The sequence below is a fragment of the Pteropus medius genome, unplaced genomic scaffold (assembly GCF_902729225.1).
Source record: "Pteropus medius unplaced genomic scaffold, Ma_sr-lr_union100, whole genome shotgun sequence".
NCBI lineage: Eukaryota > Metazoa > Chordata > Mammalia > Chiroptera > Pteropodidae > Pteropus > Pteropus medius.
Genome location: NW_024351546.1, coordinates 2,168,458 through 2,186,213, shown reverse-complemented (window position 1 = coordinate 2,186,213; position 17,756 = coordinate 2,168,458). Strand labels below are relative to the sequence as shown.

At 44.2% G+C, this 17,756-nt stretch overlaps 1 protein-coding gene across 3 annotated transcripts in view; it reads left to right on the top strand.

Moving 5' to 3' along the window:
• The window catches only part of MGLL (monoglyceride lipase), a 122,758-nt gene that overhangs the window by 31,239 nt on the left and 73,763 nt on the right, over positions 1–17,756 (top strand). The window lies entirely within an intron of this gene.

The following is a 17,756-nucleotide window of genomic DNA, read 5'->3' as shown; positions in this document are numbered from 1 at the left end:
TCTTGGAAGGCTCAAGAGCAGAATCTCTTAGAACAGGAAGCTTTGGCAGAGCTAAAGAGGATGGGCAGGAAGCCCAAGGTAGGGGAGAGAGCCTGAGAATGAGTGAGAGGCAGGAGCAGAGCCGTGGGTGACTCTGGCTGTCAGCACAATAGAAAGCAGGGGCTGTGGCAGCACAGACTTGAGTGGGAGAGGCTGGAGGCAGAGTGTGGAGTAGGAGCCTGTTATAATCATCTAACTCTTGGTGATGCAGGCCAGGGTGGTAAAAGGTAATGGAGAGAACAAATGCAAGGAAGGTGAAGGTTGGGTGAAGGCCTGTCTGGGGAGTTAGTCCTGGAACTTCAGGAGCAGAAGCCACAGTCACAGAGGCGAGAATGAAGTAGAGTATAAAACTGGCCTGAGAAGCCAGAGGAAGAGCCAGCCAAGACTTGGGGTTTAAAGCAAAGCAGAGGCTAAAATCCCAAAGAGGGAACTCCGAGACCTGTTGCCTATGACAGTGTCCCAAGAATTCACCTGTGTGCTAGTCTGAGGTACAGAAAGCTGGTAAGGAGTTCACACCTGTCTTTTATCTGAATCCAAACTTTCATTCCACCTAAACCCAAACTGCTCTCTGCTAGAAAGATAAGATTTTCTCTAAACCTGATAAAATCTATCCACAAATATAGTGAGCAGCTGCTTTGTGCTAGTCACTATTCTGAGCAATAGAATCAAGGGAAATAAGGAAGACTGTGATTTGCTGGCAGAAACAAGGCAACAGGTTATTCCATCACAGGTTGATCACAAATTGTGACACAGCCAAGCCCAGGGATATGGGAGCCTGGACAGAAGTGTGACTAATTCTGGCTGGAAGAATTGGAAAGACGGTGTTACCCAGAGGCTCACATTGAAACTAGGTGTTGCACAATGAGCAGGGACTTATCAGGCAGAGAAGAGAGAAAAGATACTCAAGCACATATATGGTCGTGGCAGCGTAAGACTGCATCCTGGAAGGCTCATAATGTACCAGGAAGTGTTCAACCTCATCAATAATCAGGGAAATGGGAATAAAAACCACAGCAAGATTCCATGTCACACTCATTGCATTGGCAAATATGAAATATGATATTACCAAGTATCATCAAGGATGTGGGCAAGGTGATGCTCATTTGCTATTGGCGGAAATGTAAATTGGTCCAGTCTCTGGAAATAACTTGTCATCACCTGGTAGAACTTAACATTTTCATGACTTATCCAGTGACTCTACTACCAGATATACATAATAGGGACACTCTTGCCCATGAGCACTAGAAGACAGACACAAGAATGTCTATAGCAGCATGACTTATCATATGCCCAAACTAGAAGCAATCCAAATGTCCATCTGTAGGAGAATGGATTAATATATTATAGAATATTCCTATAGTAAAATATTATACAGTAATGAAAAATCTGCTTCACACGTCCATATTGAATATTGAATAGAAGAAACAAGACACAGAAAAACTGTTAGAATGAGTATATTTACATAAAAGTTCAAATATAGGCAAAACTAAACAGATCATTGTTTATCTATATCCATAGGTGATGAAACTATAAAGAAAAGCAAGGAAGTAATTAAAATAAGAGTCAGGGAAAGTGGTACTTCTGTGGGGAGAAGGCACACATGTGCTTCTATAATGCTGGTGATGTTCTGTATGTGAATGTCCACTTTTTATGATTATTTAACCTGCACCTAGAAATTCATAACGAGAGATCACACTAGCCTTGCTGACCTAGCAACACTAACTTTGGTGTAATTGGTGTTGAGGCTGGGATGAGGCTGGAGACAAGGGTTGAGAACACATTGGGAAGGCTCTCCTGTACTATATAAAAATTTTGATTTTACATTATTTTTCTAATCTGAAATATTTTAGGATATTAGTGATATTCAGAATATATTAAATCTTAGGCATATAAATAAAGAGTTATGGACAAGCATAATAAAAGGATTGTGCTATATCTCCATCCTTTTGCCCTAGATTTCTGCTTTCAGAGAGGCTTCCACCACAGAAAATAGGCTGTGTGCAGGGTAAGTCTAGGTTGAGTCTTGAAAGATCAAGAGGAAATGTTATTTGGGATACATAATATTCTTGTGCATCTTGGGGACATTTTTCTTTGCTTGCAGAAAGTAAGATTTGGGGCTGAGGAGGAGGCTCAGCCTTGCTCCATCGTGCCTGGTCTTTTGGGGGACAGCCACATGGAACGGAGGAGTGAGAGCAGCCTGCTAAGGAGAGACTGGCAGAGATCCAGGAAGGGATGTCCAGAAGCTGAGTGGACAGCAGTCCTGGGACATGTCTTCTGCAGAGAAACAAGGACAGTAGGAGAGTGAGGAGCAATGTTGATGTGATCACACAGCTCACAGTGACGGGCGTGTGCATGGCACGACATACGCCCTGTGCCTGATGGCAGTGTGGCATCACACGATTCTATTCTGCCAGCCCTGACTGCAGGCGCACCACTCAGACACAGGCTCCCATGAAGGCCTGAAGAATGAGTAAGGCAGTGTTCCCCAACATTTTTGGCACCAGGGCCAGTGCTCCTATGAGAATCTAATGCCTGATGATCTGAGGTGGAGCTAAGACAGTGATGGTAGTGCTGGGGACTGGCTGCAAATACACATGAAACATTGCTTCCTTGCCCACTGCCCACCTCCTGCTGTGAGGCCCAGTTGCTAACAGGCCATAGACTGGCACCAGGTTTGGGGACCTCTGTAGAAAGCCATCGCCTTCTAGAACCTTTTGGTTTAGCAGGCTAGATAAGGCAGGCATCCAAGTGGCCCAGGGGGAAAGTGATAAGTGCCCAAAGAAATATGTTAGCAGTCTGATAAATTAGGTGTTAAAATGCATCAGATTGTCTACCCGCTCTGTTTCAAGCTAGTTGATACTGGATTTGTTTTTGCACATTTACATGGAAATACATCTTTGCTATGGCTTATTACTTTCTTGATGAGTAGCCTCAGGGCAGGCCCACTTTGGAATCTAATTATCTTTACACTGGGCAGGCTTTACTGAGTTCAGTGCTCAGAAGATGGAATGACTTCAGACATCTCGTGTCACTTATCATGGGGCACCATTGGCTTCAGTATATTACTGTTCCGAGGGTTGTATGTTAATGTTCTTTTGATGGTCCAAGAATGAATATAGACCAGTCACAAACTAAATTCTTCCCTGTCACTATTGTGCAGCAAGGAGGGCTCTTATTGACTAGATTCCTAACTAGAGGTTTTGAAGCCAGACCCTGATTTTGGCCACCTTAATGCATTAGCTCCACAGTGCTTTTTAGTGAAGGCCCGAGTGAAATGTAAAAGATCCAACTGCAGATTCATTAAATGCAAGAGGCTTGATGCTACAATCAGTGGAGACACTGTCCTAGGGGGAAGTTGGGAATTGAAGCTACTAAGAAGCAGCCTTTTCAAAACTAGCATTCAGTGCAAAAGATATGTGACTGTCTAGAGTGTGGTATTAAAAAAGGCTCAGAGACCTCCTGGGGTTCAACGGAACAAGGGAATGTGATTGATTAGTAATGTCTTCTCTGAGTTCAGAAATGGGGATATTGGTCCGAGTGCCATGTGTTTGTCATCTAATCATTTCTTAGATACCCCCAGGTTCTTAGATACCTAAGAGGTATCTGGGGGCATTCTGTGCCAGGGCCGTTCTCCAATATTCTCTCCTTTCACTCTCACAGCAACTCTGAGAGTAGGTGGTAGTGCTTTTCCTGCAGAAATGTTCACGGAAAGATGTTAAGGAATCAAAAGTAGAATTCCAAATGAAATATGTGGTACAATTACAATTATAAATAATAATTACAATTGTAAGTTGTAATTAAATTATAAATAATGGCAAACAAATTTCAATATATATGGAGAGGAAGAACCTGGAAGGAAGTATATCATAATGTTTATAATGGTTATCATCCTTCCAGTTGGAAGAATGACTTTGTACATAGAGAGCACTTAGACCAGCACCTGGCACAGAGGCACTCAAAATATGTTGTTATAACTTTTAAAATGAAATAATGTTATCACCTACATACACACTTTACCTATTTTTCCAATGTTTTAAAAACTTTGGATTATTAGAAGTTATAGGCTAAGTGAGGTTTCTGAAACCATCCAGTTTGTGTCATTCTGCCAAACAGATTCTCTGTCCTTCTCCATAAAAACACGTAGGTTGCAGACCAAGACCTGACTGTGGCAGTGAGAGCTGCTGAGCCAGCTGAGGTTTAGGGCAGCTGTCATCCTGCTGCACAACTGGTTTCCACTCTGCTTGCTTGTTTCTCTGCTGGGAGCCACTCTAGTTAGCATGTTAGAGCTGGGAAGAGCTCCATATGGCTCACAGCCAGGAGGAGGGGAGAATTTCTTCAGATTTAGGTAGGCTGACAATCATCATCCCTGCTCCCGGTAAAAATATCTCAAGTAATGACCTCTGGGTGGGATCAGGTCCAGTTCACTTTTGACAAAGACATGCCTGCTTTACATGAGTCAAATATATAAAAACCCAAATACACAGACCAGAAAATCAGGACATGACCTGCCACATAACTAATGGGTTGTCTGGAGCAGCCTTTGAAAATACAAGCATCCTTTGCATGTTCTCACATGACTTATACAATCCTGACATGCACAGAAGGGGACAAGGAACCACGTACTATACGGCATGTGTGATGCTGGACATTTTGAGGACATTGATGTTTTAATCTTCAAAACACCTGCAAGGCAGGGGTTATTATTTCTTTTTTACAGGTGCCTACCTGAGGCTGTAAGTGACTTCTTGAAATATCAAATATAAGACTCAAACCCAGGCATAGCTGATTTTTTAGAGCTTGTCCTCTTTTCATTACTCCAGGTTTTCTCTAACCCTTTCCCATCAAATCTTACAGACACATGTTTATGGATCATGGCTATGTTTTTCTGCTATATTATTGGTCTATGAGATAAATAAATAAAGTGAATGGGTTAATTTAACACAAGTATCTTAAAGCTAGATCGATAGCTTTAGAGATCCATAGAGAGAGATTTAGATATATAGATTTAGACCTAGCAAGTGGCCCCCAGGGGACTAGCATGATGCATGTGAAAGGAGATGGGCCAATACTCCTCCATCCCATGAGGACAGAGCAAAAGCAAATGGAATCAGTTGCAGCATGAAGAATTTCCATAAAAGGTGAGGAAAAAACTCCTGGCCTTGAGAGTTTAGCATTAGGATAATTGGCACACAATGATGTTTGAGTATCCTGGTCCTGATCATGGGAGGACCTGGGATGTGATCATCAAGAAGCTCATTCAATAGTGTAACATATGTAAAGTACCTAGCTCAATAAATAAAAAAATTTCTGATTTAGCCAAGAGATGAACAGAGATAAACACAAAAATAATCACCAGTGTGGAATAATCAGGGCATGAGATTTGAACTGTGGCTAGGCTGTGGTTATCCTGGTGGCTGCAGTTTCTTTTCAGAGTGCTTTAAAAGAGGAGGGCACTTCTGGACAAGATGGGACAGTAGGTAAATGCTATGCTCACTTCCTCTCACAACCACCTCAAAATTACAACTAAACTACAGAACAACCATCATTGAGACTTGCCTGAAGTCTAGCTCAACATAAATCATATAACTAAGGATATACAGAAGAAGCCATCTTGAGACTGGTAGGTGAGTGGAGACTTGGAATGGGCTGGACCCACATCCACATGTGACAGCTGAGAATCGGGAGGGATATCTTGAAAGCAGAGGTTTCCTCTGAAGAGTGAGGGTTCCCAGACCCACACCAGGCTTCCCAGCCTGGACTTCCAGTGTCTGGACTTTCAGTCCCCATAACTTCTGGCTGTGAAAATTAGCAGAGATTTTGGCTGAGTGAGACAGATGGTTGCTGGAGTCCCAAGCATTTCTTTTAAAATGCCTGTGCAGACTTACTCACTGATGGATTCACTTACTCTGAGCTCCAGCACTGAGGCAGCAGCTCAAAAGGTACCAGGGCCATATGGAGAGGAACTGAATTGTTTAATTTCAGGGCAAGAGATGGAGGGCAGCTTTCTCCCAGGCAGAAATGCTGGCAGAAGCCATTGTTTCTTTTTTGAGCCCTCCCCTAGCCCAGGTGGCCGCTATATCTGAGTCTCCATCAACCTAACCAACACTCTACCCTGCCATGGTGATTCCTTGAGACCATGCCCCACCCAAATTGAGGGCCAACCCAAGCCATTTCCAGTGGCTTTTCCATACAGATGGCCTGACTTGGCTCATGCTGCAGACTTTCCTAAAAGTCTCAGAGCTTCACAAAACACAAAGAAGCAGCATCTGGCCTTGGCATGCCCTGTGCTTCTTACTGAGCAGTCCAAGATTAGCACTGGTGGCAGCCGGCCTCAATTCACAGCTTAGCCTCTCCCAGGCACCTCCAAGCCCAGCACAAGTGGCAAGCATCTACAGATTGGTTTATAGTTCATACAAAGTGGTCTTGGGCAGGGCACGAGCAGCGGCCAACCTTGGGCTGTACCAGAGCCCCTCCTCAGAGGCTTCAGAATCAACACACCTGGTTTGCTTAGCTTCAGATCACATTAGTACACCACCCAGTCACTACCCAATCACTTCCACAAACCACACACCCAAAGGGCAGACTTGGAAGGCACCAGAGCCCTGCTAAAACAAATCCTGCTCTATAAGGTCAGCCTCCACATAACAGCCCTCCCACTATAGTCACAGCCAGCTTTTACAATCAATCAGCCTGAGAGTCAGTCCCACCCACTGATGGGGCAACAGCAATCCAGGTTCAACAACAACTAGAGGGTGCATACAACCCACACAAAGGACACATTGGGAGAACCCAGCTTAGGTGACCAGAAAAACTGTGCCACTGGGCCCAAAAGACACCTACTATATAAAGCCACTCTTTCAGGACTGAGAGACATAGAGGCCTACCTAATACATATAAACAAACACAGGGAGGCAGCCAAACTGAGAAGGCAAAGAAACATATCCCAGATGAAAGAACAGGACAAAACTCCAGAAAAAGGACTAAATAAAATGAAAACAAGCCATCTACCAGATACAGAGTTCAAAACATTGGTTATAAGGATGCTCAATGAGAACTTCAACAGAGAGATAGAAAACATAAAAAAGAACCATTCAGAAATGAAGAATATAGTAACTGACATGAAGAATACATTAGAGGCAGTCAACAGTAGATTAGATGAAGCAGAATATCGAATCAGTGCTTTGGAAAGTAAAGTAGCAGAAAACACCCAATTAGAACAGCAACAGGAAAAAAGAATCGAAAAATAAAATGAGGATAGTTTAAGGGACCTCTAGGACAACATCAAACATAACAACATTCATGTCATAGGGGTATTAGGAAGAGGAGAGAGAGCAAGGGATTGAAAACCTATTTGAAGAAATAATGATGGAAAACTTCCCTAACCTGATGAAGGAAATAGACATATAAGCCCAGCAAGTGCAGAGTCCCAAACAAGATGAATGCAAAGAGGCTGATACCAAGACACATCAAAATCAAAGTGTCGAAGTTAAAGACAGAGAGAATCTTAAAAATGGCAAGAGAAAATCAGTTACCTACAAGGGAGCTCCCATAAGTCTGTCAACTGATTTCTCAACAGAAACTTTGCTGACCAGAAGGGATTGGCACAAAATATTAAAAGTGATGCAAAGCAAGGACCTACAACCAAGATTACTCTACCTAGTAAATCTTAGAACTGAAGGACAGATAAAGAGCTTCCCAGACGAGAAAAAGCTGAAGGAGTTCATTACCACCAAATCAGTATTACAACAAATGCTAAAGCAACTTCTTGAAAAAAAAGGAAAAAAAGATCAAAACTGTGAATAATAAGATGCCAATAACTACATATCTATCAGCAATTACTTTAAGTGTAAATGGATTAAATGCTTCAATCAAAAGACACAGGGCTGCTAAATGGATAAGAAAACAAGACATTTAGATATACTTCCTATAAGAGACTCACTTTAGATCGAAAGACACACACACTGAAAGTAAAGGGATGGAAAAAGATATCTCATGAAAACAGAAACAAACAAACAAAAAAGCTTGAATAGCAATACTTACACCAGACAAAATAGACTTTAAAGCAAAGGCTGTAACAAGAGACATATGCATCCATATGTTCATTGCCACATTATTTACAATAGCCAAGATATAAAAGCAATCTGTCTCCATCAATAGATGAATGGATAAAGAAAAAGTAATACATATATACGATGGAATATTTCTCAGCCATAAAAAAACAATCTTGCCATCTGCAATAATATGGATGGACCTAAAGGGCATTATGCAAAATGAAATAAATCAGAAAAAGAGAAATACCATACGATTTCACTTAATTGTGAAATCTAAAAAAGCAAAATAAACAGAAAAACAGAAACAGTCTCATAGATACAGAGAATGCTTTGATGGTTGCCAAATGGAATGGGGATCAGGGGAGATGGGTGAAGAGGGGAAGTACAAATTAGCAGTTACAAAATAGTCATGGGGATATAAAGTATAGCATAGGGATTAGTCAGTAATATTGTAATAACTATGTATGGTCTCAGGTGGGTACTAGATTTATCAGGCTGATCACTCTGTAAGTTATATGAATGTCTAATTACTATACTGTACACCTAAAATTAATATAATATTTTATATCTACTGTCATTGAAAAATAAAAAATTATTAAGAAAATAATAAATAAATAAAATAGGAAGGCTCACAGACAAAAAAAAAAAAAACAGGAAAGAAAGGGAGAAGGGTAGAAGGGTGGCTTTCCAGTGCCTGGGACAGGTGAGGTGTACAAGATGAGTTTTCAGACTCTTCTAGGATTCTGATCTTTCAAATAATCGGGAAGCAAGCTCCTAATTTGGTTATGGAGGTGGGACAAGTGCTTCATGGAAAGGAAGAAGAAGATGGGCCTTACCAGGTGCTCAGCCTGCCACACCTTAAACCTGTACCTCGGGGACCTAGCAGTGCTTTCCAGTGGGGAAGGGAACAGTGGGCTGCATGGAAGACCAGGCCTCAACCCACTGTGGCCACATAAACTCTGGGTTACATCAGAGCAGGAGTTCTAATTTCCACAGTGGGCCCTCGGGGCAAGTGGGGAGAAGCGGAGCATGTATGCGAGGAGGATTCCAGGATCCTAGACCAGGATCATACAGAAAGTGGGTGGGCAGATGGGGGGCTGAGTAGGAAGACTGAACTAGAAGGACAGGCATTCAGTCTGGGGGATGGTAAGAGACTGTGGGAAGTGGTGAAATGGAGAGGCTGTGCTAAGGGTTATTCATAGGTTCCTTCAATGACTAGACCCATGGTAAGCCTAGTAAATTTAATGAATGAATCACTCAGCATATTATTTTTTCAAGACTGTAGAATAGAAACAGACCTTCAATAATTAATTTCCAACCAATATGAGGGTGACTAGGCACTTTATGAAGAAGACCCACTCCCAGACAGAAGCCATTCACAATCTATCACCCCTCCCTCGCACACCTCCAGGACACAAAGAGTCCCTCCTTATTCCCCTCTCCCAGAGGTCATCTGAGGCAGAGTAGTCCATGAGGGGCATTCCGTGTACTGGCTAAGAAAGAGAGTCTTCAAATCAAATTTTCAAAGCTTGGCATGTGTTTAATTTGGGCTAAATATTTAACATCTCTATTCCCATTTCCTAAATTTATAAAATGGCATATAATAGTAAGTCATGCTTAGGTCTTGCCTAGTAAGATAATACTAGCTAATGTGGATTGAGCACACACTCACTGCTGGGCACCAGCTTAGTGTTTCATATTATTGACATAATCCTCACAATTCTAGGAGGAAAGTGCTATTATTGGCACCCGTTTTACAGATGAGGAAACTGACCCAGAGAGATTGAATCTGAGGCTTGTGGCTAGTGAGGGGCAGACCCAGAATTCCAGCTCAGAGGGTGCTGCCTCTTAATACATATCAGAAGCACTGTTATTGTTACTCAGGGTCATTGTCAGTGTATCTACTTTTAATGATCTTTACTGAATGTCTTATCTTGGCCTAGCCAATATCTTCTATTTTATAGTGTTCTTTATGATAATAAAAAATACGCAATTTGGGGGTGGACAGCAGCATTTAAGGTAAAATATACTGGATGCAAATTTCTTCTGAGTTTTGTGTTGTGCACATTTTGAAAGGTGTATTAAATGAAAAAGAATGCTTAAGGAAGCTTTCCCAATGGCCTTTTTAAAAATATTATAATTTTGTTTTCTCTTTGGAAAATGCCTCTATTGAAGGTCCACCTTTTAACAAAAAACTAAGGTTGGGTTGGGTTTCAGAGATGATTAGTCGAATTCCCATCGTGTTTCTGCATCGTGAATTTCTCTTCGAGGCATAGATGTGTTCCTTTACCTTGTCAGCACCTCTGAGCCCCTGGAGGATGTAATCAACCATTCTGTTCCTGCACTGGGGACCTCTTCCCCACTCAACTGAGCTTTGCTCCTTCACACATCAAATCATTTTACAGCCGCCCCATGAGTCTGTACAGCACCCTTGTCATTCCCTGTGGCTTCTCCCTTATCTTGACCATCCCTTTCAAGGCTTCTTCACCTGTTCTCATTCTCCTCTTCCTGTGGACCAAGTGGCTGTCCTGACCTCTCAATAGAAGCACCTGCATCAGTTGCAGGCAGTAGAAGCCTCTCAAGCCAGGCAAAATGAAAGGGGATTTAATGGGGGCAGGGAGGTGGATGCTTCCAAATAGTTGGAGGAGCTGCAGGAGTGGTCTATAGGCCTCCAGGAATGCTTCCCTAACTATTCCAGCCCATGGTGCTCTCTGCCTTCTCTGAGCCATATAACTCGTTCATTCATTCATTCAGCATTCATGGAGCAGAGGCCATTCTAGCTGCGAGGGACAGCACACCAGGATGGATAAGTAAAACATGGTCCTTATCCCCAAAGAACTCATGGTCTACTTACACTAGATCATGATGAGTACTGGATAAAAAAGATGTGAACAGAGTGTTACAGGGCCCCAGGAGGTAGCAGCTTACTCAGCCTGAAAGCTGGGAAAGAGTTCTGAGAGGGGAATAGTGGAGCCTGTGCCAAATCACTAGGTGTGGGCAGAGGTGATGTTGAGGAACCAGGTGTCCTTATCTGATTGGTGTATAAGGTGGCTGAAGTGGTGAGCTGGGCCAGGAGGCCAGAGAACAAGTTGGTCAGGGCAAGGGGGCTGCGGAACACCACCTGACTACTCACTGTGACATGCTTACATGGTACCTTCCTCTTAATGAGTAATCACACAGTGGTCCAGAGTACAGACTTGAGAGCCAGCCTGGTTGGTTTAAATTCGGCTAGGTTCGAAACCTACTAGCTGTGTGACTGCAGGCAAGCTGTTTAGATTCTCTTTTCTCATCTGTAAAATCGGGGAAACAGTGTGGTTGCTGTGAAGGTTAAAAGAGTTAACGAATAATACACTTAGACCAATATCTGGCCAAAGTAAATATCAGCTACTAGCATAGGCCATTATGGAATGCCTGACTCTACAGCAAGCCTCCAGATGGGTTCTTTTCCATAAATTCTCTCAATCAATGCTCACAAAGAGCCCAGGAGATCGGCGTTATTGATCTGTTCTACAAATGAGAACTCTATTTTTAGTTCCTTCTATGAAATTTTAGACCCCTTCGTGGGTTTCATTCTATTTCCGTCCCACCACATGGTATTTGTACTGCAGGAGCCCTGCCAGAAAGGGAGGAACAAAGTTATCCTGGAATTCTGAAGGAAGAGGAGAAACAATTAAATTTGGATTCCAACAGAGCCTCTCAAGCTCCAGCTTTATGTATAGGAAATGTATCCAACTCAGCTTCATTGTCCCACTTGCACCCATGATTTTTAAAGTTGTAAAATCTGACAGTAGGAGTTTGGTGGATGTGGATGACAAGGTGAGCCATCCACTGTCTGAGTGGGGTGCCTTAGAAATAAGCAAGAACTAACAGCATGTACAGCACCCAGAGCAGGTAAGTGAACACCTTTCCGCCTCCTTTATTGGAGGACATCATCAAGGTCAGTGGGACTCCCTGAGTCAGATGTCCCCACTTCACCACCTGAGCTGCTGCCTAGAGGTGGGAACGACTACTATGTCCCTCTGACAATTAGTTTCCTTCAATAAATCCTGTTTTCTGAATTTTTCCTAGTAAAATGAGCAGAACATTTTTTGAGTTGGACATCCAGTTCTCCCTTTAATGAAGCCTGAAGTTGCTCAGTAAAGGGCAGGCAGGAGAGAGGCTAACTAATGTTTTCTACTCACTGTCAGGCCATGCTAGGTGTTTGTTTAATTCTCCTTACAGCCTTATGAGGGAGGCATTGTGATCCCCACTACAGATGTACAGGTGGAGGTGGGGCAAGTCCCAGCAAAGTCCAAAGTCCTGTGAGAAACAGGCGGGGACACCTTTGGTAGAGGTGAACTCTTTTCTTTCTAGCACTGGTCTCTGTCTTTCTGGTAGGGCTGCTGGCCTGTTTTCACCTTTTCAGGTATCCCTGCACAGTGTGGGTCTATGAATGGGCCTCTACATCTGGGGGTGTGAGCAAGGCAGAGCAGATGGCTGGGAAGGAAGAGGCCTCAACCTTAACTTGCAGAACCCTTCAGCATATTTTTACATACATTTCCTCATTTCATTCCAAAACCCCAGTGAGGAGGTGCAAGATAGAGAAACTGAGGCCCCTGGAAACCTAGGAACCAACTCATGGCGGGCTAGAACATAAACACAGGCCTCCAGATTGCTAGTGGAACATCTGTGTCATCAGAGAAAACGGCTTCATAGTGGACAGCTGCAGAGTGCTTTCTCTATGTCAGGCAAGAACCCAAGTGTTCCATACACATCTTATTTACCCACAATGCCCTCTGAGGTCGGTGGTGTTCAGATTATCTCCGTTTTACAGGTGAGCAAACAGATGAACCCAGAAAAGTTCATCACTTCAACAATAAATAAGCAAGGCAATAAAGAGGAATTAATTTTTTGATGGGGAAATTCCATTTTATCACACCTGGGCATGAATAAGCCAGCTTCAGCTTACAAGCTCTGAGGAGATCTGTGGTGTGTTCATCTCAAAGGCTGCATATGCTTTATTGGGAGTTGCACCGCCTCCCAGGCCTGGATGCCAGGCAGGCCATCTGCTCCTGAGACCTGGCCTCCCACTCTGACAGTTACTGCATCCTCCCGGAACGTCTGGCTCCCAACGGGCTGCAGCCATTAAAGACAGTCCTGGAAAAAGATCTTTGCTAGCCTCTTCTGCAACCTAATTTCTGCTACTGTGGGTATTGCCTTGTCTGCATAACTGCCCTGTTAATTTTCTGCTGCTGTTGTTGGTTGATGTTGGAGAATGCCAGGGGAGGAAGGAAAGGAGGGTCCGGCCATGCATATTCCCCATTCCGTAGTCCACAGCAACCAGGCATGCTTCAAAAATTCAGATCAGGTCACAGCCTGGCTCCGTACCACTCTGTATGGAGGATCCCCCAACACATACTCCATGCTGCCCCCAGGGCCCTGCAGGAACTGGCTGCCTCACCTCTCAGAGTTCATCTAAGGCTCCTCCTCCCAAAGCTTTCATTCTGTGCCTGGAGTAGGTGTGCCTATGTTGCCCTGGGTGTGACCCTATACCAGGACAGCTCTCATCCCCACCCATGACTATCTCTATCTCAGCTTTTGGTTCTCAGCTTCAACACTTTGGGGGTCTTCCAAGGCCCCTCCCTCCAGTCCCAGTAAGGTCCCAAGTGGCTCCCTCTCTGTGTTCATGGCACTTCTCACAATATACATTTACACATGTATTTTCTGCTGAGTGTCTTTCCTATGAAACTGTCAGCTCTGTCAGGGTAAGGACAATGCTGTTTTTCCATCTCTGTGTCCCTAGGACCTGGCATGTGATAAGCTTTGAGTCAATATTTCTGGACAATCTCAGTCAAAGGGCCACTGTTGCTGCCATCCTGTGAGTGCAGGCTCAGAGTGGCTAGGTGACTTACCTAGGGCCACATGTGGTGGTGTTGAGAACCAAGCCATGACACCTGGCCTATGCTTTCTGTTCATGGCCTCCTGGCAACTGTGGTATTTATTTACTCATTGTCTTAGTTCCTTAGTGCTATATGTTTCAGAGCAGATATAATCTGTGAAACCCCAAGTGGCGGCCTACATACAGTGTGAATGTGGAAGTTCCACAGAAAGCCTCGCTGTGGGGTTTTCCTTTCACCAAAGAGACAAGACTTCGACACATAGACCTGAGGATGTGACTAGATGTGTCCATGGCAACAAGATGGAGGAGGTGGGAGGGGCTGGGACCTGGGGTGGGCCTGGAGGACTGCTGGTCAGGTTTAGACACAGGGTGGTACCATAAGCTGATGGTGGGTCCACCTATAGGAAGAGTGTGGGGATGAAAGGAGGGAGGGAGCCATCCTGACAGGTGGCTGTGGCAAAGCAATGGGAAACTCTGGTGCCAGCCTGCTTCTTGAGGTTTCTGCCCCCAGGGAGTGAGTTCTGAACCTGAGGGACTGCAATGAGCAGAGGGATCCAAGCCCAAAGAATCATCCAGTCAGTCAATAAATCTTTACTAATCTCCTACTATGCACCAGCATTTTTCCCAACTGAGAATATAGTAATAAATGAAGTCAACGAGACCTCTGCCCTTGCACAACACAGTCTAGTCAGGGGAGGCAAAAGAAAACAGCACAGGATAAGTACTTTTAGACAGTGACAAGTGCTGAAGAGATTGCTTCAACTGAAGTGGTCAGAAGAAACCTGAGATCCAAATGACAGTCAAAGCTAGCATGCCAAGATGGAGCTGGGGGCAGTGATCTGCAGCAGAAGCTCCTATAGGTGGGAAGGAGCTTGACAACCTGCACTGGAGCCTGCTTGGTTGGGCTCTCGGGAGCTGATAGTTCCATGCCTCTTCTCAACTCTTGGTTCAGGGATGGCACAGTTATAACCTGAAATCGGCCATAGTGAGAGCATTTACGCCATGGAAATTGGCAAATGCTACAAATGAGGATCATTACCCCCCACCACCACCACCACACACACAACAAGTTCTTAAACACTTAACAGCGCACCATGATTGGCACATCTCAACACCAGCAAGGAGCCCAGGGCAAGAAGTGTAGAGAGGTGAGGATGCTATCACAGAGGCAACAGGCTTTGTTTTGTGGCAGAGGACAAAAAGCAGAGTGGCAACATGGTTTGATTTTCACTTTGCCAGATTCTACAAAACAAAGACTTAGGTTCAGGGAACAGTAAGCATGGGGAAGGGGAGAAGAGATTGATTTTTCAGAACTGGAGGCCAGACAAGAGCTGACTGAATCCAGGAACTCAGAAAAATCCTTCTTATGGCAGCAGCAGCAAAAGACCAGAATGAAGTTAGTTGTCAGAGTGTGTATCCTGACCTGGGTCTGGAGGGGAAAGGAGGCTGAGCCTGCAGGTGCTGTCTGCCCTATGCAGAGAAGAGCGGCTGAAGCCTCTGCTACCTACGGCGGGACGGCCATGTCAGTCTGCTTCATTTTCAAAAGGATGGCAGTGGCAAGCTCCAGAAGCTTCTGCATCTCTACAGATAGAACCTATGGTTTATTCAGCATGTCCTTCAGGTTGATAAGTGGCTCCAACATGGCTGTAAATCTCCACATCAAAATGGCTGCATTCTCACAACTTGCAAGTTCCATGTGGCATCTGAGCAGCATTGTCACCCAAGCTGGACACAGCTGTGAGAGCAGATACTTCTTGACCTCAGCTGCACATCAGGACCACTGGGAGATTTCCCACCCCAGGCCAATTAAACCCAGAGGTTCTTCTGATGGGGGGACCCAGCTTTTGAAATTTCTCCACATGATTTCAAAGTGAGGCCCAAGTTGAGAACCACTGAATTAGAAGAATTTCTGTAGTGTAAGAGGCCAGGTATTTTTCCACATGTTGCCTCTAGGGTAGACTATTGACAGGCAAGTCCAGGCACTGTGACAATGCCTTGTACCACTTTTTTTTTTGGATATTAAACAAAACCCCGAAATCCTCTTTCACTGAGTTGGACCCTGACTGCAGTGAGAGGCTGATCACTTGTCTTCATTATCTGTGGGCTGAATCAGTATAGCAGCTGCCACAATTCACAAAGGATTTAAAGTGCTGAGCCTTTCCTTGCAGACTGGATACGATAACTAGGTTTCAGCCATGCTCCTTAGCAGCCAAAAGGAATCCCATCAGCTAACCCCAGAAGTGTCAGGTGAGCAAGTATAACCAGGCAGCTGGGCATTCCATGGAGCAATGAAGAGAGTGGGAAAATGTTTCTCTTGTATTTTTAGGAAAAGGGCAAGGAGGACAGATGCCAAAGGAAAATGAGGTTAATGCTGGTACTCTGTGCTCTGCTCTAAGAATAAAACATACAGCATGGTGAAATAAACTGGCACTGTTCTGCCCCTACATAAACAGCTATAGAGGAATTGTAGAAATAGCACAGGCTTTTGAACAGTGTTTATTCACTCAACCTGTATTTGCTGGTCCTTGCTCAGTGCCACTAGGCTGGGATACTATTCTGGGGTTTTGCTGTCAGCAAGGTAAATAAGTTCCTGGCCTCTAGAACTGATCTCAAAGTGGAACAGAAAGCCAGGAACCAAGTAAGCAAGTGGCAAACTGTGCAGTGAGGGACCAGGGAGACTGCCCCAGGTGGGATGGAGAGGAGATCTTTCTGAGGTGGCTTCTGTCCTATGATCCAAGCATGAAGAGCAGCCGTGGGGGATCTGGGAAAGAGCACTCCAGGGAGAGGGAGCTGGCAAGGCCAAAGACTCTGAGATGGGAAGAACTGCACGCTGCTGAAGAATGTCTAAAAGTCCCTCATGAGGACAGGGAGGTGATCCAGGGAGGTGGCCAGAAGGAATGGCAAGGCAAGCAAGGGACAAGATGACTCATATTCTGAGCCTTCTGGCAGCCCATTGGATACCTGAAAGCCAAGTGCTGACATGCTCTGATCTGTGTTTTACTAGCTTGCTGTGTGACTTGGGCTATTAACTTCTCTGATTTTCACTTTCAGCTGTAAAGAAGATAAAGCATAAAATGATTTTGAGGATTAGAACTCTTTTATATGGAATTAATAGAGGAACTGACACATAGTAAATGCTCAGTAAAATGGTAGCTGTTCTCTTCCTTCTCCTCTTTCCAGACTTATTGGCAGCAATTGGATGGTGTGGCTCACAGCAGTCACTCCTTGCTTGAAGAGACTCTAGCCCCCACAGGTCTTATGCTAAGAATATGAGTCTTGAAAATTGTATATTTAAGAATCTATATATCCTCTCATTAACCTGCCACTGCTGGGCTGATACCAGCCAGTGTAGAAGCTAGGATGAGCCGTGCCTGGTGGGTGCTACTGTTTGTGTCCCAGAGTAGTCATGCTTCATCGAAGGCTTCCTGGGTTGACCGAACGCCTAGCCAAGCTCTGCTTCTAGCTCCTGAGGCTTCTTCTGTATAGATCTTAGGTACGAAAAATAGCTATTTATTTGAAAACTCTACAACCTTTGTCATTCATTCATTCATTCATTCAAACAGCATTTGCAGTGCCCACCATGAACTCAAAACTCTGCTAGCCACTAAAGAAAACTGAGGGAGAAATCTACATGTTCTCAAGAAGGTTGAAACCAATGGTGGAGTTAGGCAGAAAACAGCTGTCACTCCTCCTGTAATAGGAGCAGAGAAGAAACTTAAAGAGAGTTGTTTGTAGGCTGTACATCTTTCTCAGAGGGGATCTTTAAGGATGGGTATTGAAGGAAGGGG